Source organism: Fukomys damarensis, unplaced genomic scaffold (assembly GCF_012274545.1).
Source record: "Fukomys damarensis isolate Sample0158 unplaced genomic scaffold, DMR_v1.0_HiC HiC_scaffold_37, whole genome shotgun sequence".
Lineage (NCBI taxonomy): Eukaryota > Metazoa > Chordata > Mammalia > Rodentia > Bathyergidae > Fukomys > Fukomys damarensis.
In genome coordinates, this window is record NW_022900949.1 from 58,704,248 (window position 1) to 58,709,153 (window position 4,906).

Below are 4,906 nucleotides of genomic sequence, written 5' to 3' on the forward strand. Positions count from 1 at the left end.
TCTTGAACTATGCAGAACTCCTTAAAAGTCTCCACACTTCTCCCCATCTTCCTTGAAAACTTATAATTCTACAAATGTTTCCCAAATGATATCATAATTTTAAAGCCTATCAGTCATCAGAAAGACCCCATCATAACTATCCTATAATTGAATGAGACTGTCTGGACCATGTGTGGCCTTGGACATCCCAACATGGGATGACCACATTGGCTTAAATTCTCCTCTTGAGACTAAATGCTATAAATTGTAAGATTCTAAATAAGAGGCATAGTCAAGTATAATGAATACTTAACTGCACTGAATTCTAATTATTCATGACTCTTCTACTTCCCAATTTTCTCCCTTGATCATGACCCAAATAACCTACATATTCCTCTTATGACCCTCCTATTCCTTGCTACCTGAAACCTTAATTACCTTATTTTTCTCTCCTTATGCAATTCTAATATATTTAGCCAGCGATGTGCTAATAATATTTACTAAACTACTTGTGCTCCAGGAAAGGTTAAAGGCTTTGAACTGTGTCTTTTCCAGTTTCCATGTTAGAAATACTCCCACCTGATTTCAACTTACACCACTGAAAATGAAGTTGAAAATTGTTGTTCACCTTTTCAGTAGCAACTACACAATATTTTCATCAGACAGATGTCATAGATGCAAATAACTTCAAGAACATAGATAATACTAAAGTGCATAATTAAGAGGCGACGAGTTCTGAGTATTACTTTTGTTTTTAATAAAATTCACTGAATCCTAAGTTTCTGTATATTGATTTTTTAAATTTGTTTAAATTTTAATAGTTTTTGGCAATCTTAAGTACAATATATTACAATGAAACCAAAAATAGTTGTTTAAGTAAAAGCTGTTAAGGGTGATGTGATCCCTGATGCCCAGCCTCCCTCCCTATCCCACCCTACTCCTAGACACAGACAGAAAAGAAAAATCCTCTCATCTTAGTAAACTTGTTTCTCACCCCTAATAGGAAGCAACAGAAGCAAGTCGTGCGTAGGAAGCCATGGGTCAGGCTCTGCGTTAGCAGGAGCAGCGCCCTCACTGGCCGGGGATTTCTGGGGTTTGTCCAATTTGATGTCGATCATCCCTTCTTCGCTTTTCTCCTGGACATTCTCCATGCCGGGCCGAGCCCATGCTACACGTCTGAAGAGCTGCTTCCCTTTGTAGTCGGTCTTCACGCTGATCTCAGTGAACACGACTCTCAGTTCTTTGACACGTTTTTAATATGCCCATGCTTAACGGCAGACTGGGGTAACTTTTTTCTGCCGAAAGAATATGTGCATTCTATATATTATCTGTTGAAACTCAACATCCATTTCTATCCTCTTCCAAATTCCCTCCCAATCATGAGAAATAGATGACTGAAATTTACGTTCCCCAGAATTCCTTGGAGCTGGCACTTTGCGAGTAGTTCAGGTTCTTCTGAAGATATTTCCTTCTGTAAGATTTGGGAGGTGGAAAGCAGCGTTATTCTCGGTACAACTCTGCTAGCCAATGGACGAGCTCTGGTAAACTGAGTGTTAAGTGATTAATTCAAATTCCCCTTTCTAGTCTCCACAGTTTTATGGAAGATGGGCAGCTGCCTAATGACTGCCCCTGAATTCAGCTAGTAGGACCCTACATTGCTTTGATTACATAATTCCTCGCATTAAATATCTTTCTGGTTAAAATCTCTGAAGTGTTTCTTGATGTCATTTCTGCACTAAACCCTAAGATAACACGCATTGTTGGCATCTCCTTTTTCCTTCTGTGACATCAAAAAGAAACATCAATCCCCAGCGGGGGGAGGGGGAGGTGAGGGAGGAAAGGAGGGAGGGAGAGAACCCAAGTATACGAATCCCTAGTTAGTCATTTTGCCTATATTATTCCTAATTCTAATTTTTCCTTGATGGTACTTTATATTTCAATTACATCCTGAGATTATGCTGTGATATTAATGAATTACTATTCTATGATTTATTTTTAATAAACTATTAAAAAGAGTCAAAGAAACTAATGTTCAAGTAAGAAGAGAAGGAAAATAACAATTCTTGATCATTACTATTTTTATAACACCTGACATTTTCTAGTTGTTTGGTTTTTATTTTTATATTTATTTATACTGTGCTGCCTGTTTGATCTATTGGAAGGCAGCCATATTTCAGACTGAGACAAAATTACTTTTTTATCTCTTAAGGGCACCTACAGAGATGAATCTAAAGAGACAAATTGTGGGTCTTCCTTTATGAACCTACTATATACAATGTTTTGTAACTTTTCTATCAAAATATTCCTTACAGCTAAGCAAAATCTCTGCATATTTTGTTTGTCTTCAGTTTGTCTGGAGGGCACATGAATAGGGATTGGAGGGACAGTAGGTAATAAAAAAACATATTATTCTGAAATATAGTCTAGTATTTACCTGTTTCCTATTGACATGTTTTATTTTTAAAGGCTTTATCCTTTTCTTCGGGTAGAGTTCTAGCTAGCAAACTTATAGAACATCTCCTTGCTAAATATTTTCTTAACCATGTAACAGTTTTTGCTCCTGAAGGAAGTGTTTTGTTTAAAAAAAAAAAAAAAAGGAATTATCTTGTGGGTAAAAGTCTTCACATACGTTTCCAGCTATTCCCCTGGTCTCCTCTCATTTTCTGTGTCTGATAATACATTTCTTCATACTGAGTTATTATTATCTGTCTCATCTGATGAGAGACAATGAGAAGACTCATTGTGCTTTAATGTCTCTCACAATGTCTATTTGGAGAGCAGCAAAATCTCCAAGACAATGTAATATGTAATAAGACTATGGTTGGTCAATTAAGTGTTCTACTAATTTTCTCACCTTGCAGATTAATTTACTGGTTTGTTTTATTTCAGCTAATGGAATAAGACCTAAGCAAATAAGTTAGAGCGAAAGATAATTTGCTGAACTATGTTAAACAAAAAGAATGAAAGACCTAATTTTGAAGTACAATTCACCTCAAAGAGAATATATTTCTTCTTCTTGGACGTAGAGGAGGATGTGAGATTATAGAAATACAGTAATGCCTCGATGTACAAGTGCTTGTTTGTGAAAAATTTGCTTTGTGTTTGGCAAAATTTTGCTTCTGTTCATGAACTCTGCAGGTAACTAACGTGATTGCAGCCATCTTATGCAGAATTTGGTACAAATTAAGTTCAGGAACAGAGGTACACGGTAATAGAAAACCAGAAGATTTTTAGGAAAACAAGCTCAATTCTGAGAACAAAAATTAACACAATTTTAGATTTTTTAGTTTATTTTTTATTAATGCATGTTTGCAGTACATATGTACAGTAAGTCCCTGACTTCTGACCGTTTGAGTTGCCAACTTTCACATTTTCAAACCTCACATTTCTTTTTTCATGAGTTTTAAAAATAATTTTTATTTTTTTAAAGTTAATATATGTATTACAGGAAACAAAAACACAAGAAGCAAAGAACAAAGTCATTCTCAATTAAACACATCCAGCTTAGCTGGATGTGTTCTTTTAGGTCCTGCGTGTACATATCTGACATGCCATTTTGTGATTGAGTTTGCATGATGTGTAGAAAACACACTGTGTGATGGGCAGACACACACTGTACAAACTTACATTTGAAACCTCACGTTAGTAGATGCAAGCAGCTCACAGCAACGAGCAATGTCTGCCAGACATTGTCATAGTAGTGCTACTGTGTGCTTACTTATGGTGCAGTAGTGTACATTGGTACAGTGCTCAGTCAGAGCCCAGATGCCCAGAACATCTGGGAGCAAGTGGGAAAGCAGGGGTGAGGTGTAGGGAACTGCTAGGAAACACAAAGAAATATTTATTGTGTATTTTCGTCCCACACCCACTTTGTGGGACTTATGAATGATTCTGACTTATGAACGTTCTCCAGGCATGGAACTTGTCTGTAAATCCGGGACTTACTATAATGATTGCATGTATTGTGGTAAGTTGGTATATGTACATAACACATATTAATTCTTTTTATATTACTTTCCCTATCCTCCCTTCCTTCCTCTTCCCTTTTGCAACAGTTCTTTTTTTAAAAGTAAAAAAAAAAAGGATGTACAAGAAGTAGCAAAACAGAAAGTGTACCCTAAAACGTGTTAAATTTTCTCAGGATCTGGTTAAAGGCACTTTCACTCTATCGTCATCCTAAACGTTCCCATCTGTGCCAAGACATCCCTTATCATTCTTATATTAGCTTTTGCTTTGACATACTTATTCAATATTTCTGTTAAAAAGTCACTTATAAGAACATTTAAAACTCAGATCATGGCCTCTCTCCCAAGGTTTTTCTATGAATGGTATCACACATCCATTTACACTAGCGACAAATCTAGTATTGGGTTTAGAGAGCAGCAGGGTTTCAGGGTTCTATTTTTGTTTCTGTTTGGGGGTTTTATCTTTTTGTCTGTTTGTTTGTTATGCTAGAAATCAAACTCAAGGCCTCATGCATGCTAGGCAAGCACTCTACCACCAAGCTAGACCCCCAGCCATACAAAAATTATTTTTTATTCCTCATCTTCTTCATTCCTCATATCCAAACCACTCAGCCATGTTGATGTTACTACCTCCTATCATACAGATACTGACACTGCTTTCCTTCTCCGTCATCAGAACTGTCATCCAACTGACCATAATTTCCCACGTATATCACTGCTAAAGCCTTCCAATTAATGTATTCATTGCTGATCTTATTCTCTTTCGATCATACATAATATGAGCCACAGACTATACCTGGTAGGAATGGAATGAGTATGAGATTATAAAAATAAAAGACAGAAATTGATGACTCTTTTTTGAAGTCACAAATCCAATCCTGTAAAACTCTTGATTAAATCCCTTAATTTACTTCTCTTGCCCCCTCTCATGGCTACTATTATGTCAGAATGTTCATATATAT

At 36.3% G+C, this 4,906-nt stretch overlaps 1 long non-coding RNA gene across 1 annotated transcript in view; it reads right to left on the reverse strand.

Moving 5' to 3' along the window:
• Positions 1-942: 942 nt before the first annotated feature.
• The window catches only part of LOC104861662, a 95,445-nt gene continuing 91,481 nt past the window's right edge, over positions 943-4,906 (reverse strand). Inside the window, exon 4 of the long non-coding RNA XR_004515503.1 lies at positions 943-1,450. This is a non-coding gene — a long non-coding RNA (uncharacterized LOC104861662). The remainder of the gene's footprint in view (positions 1,451-4,906) is intronic.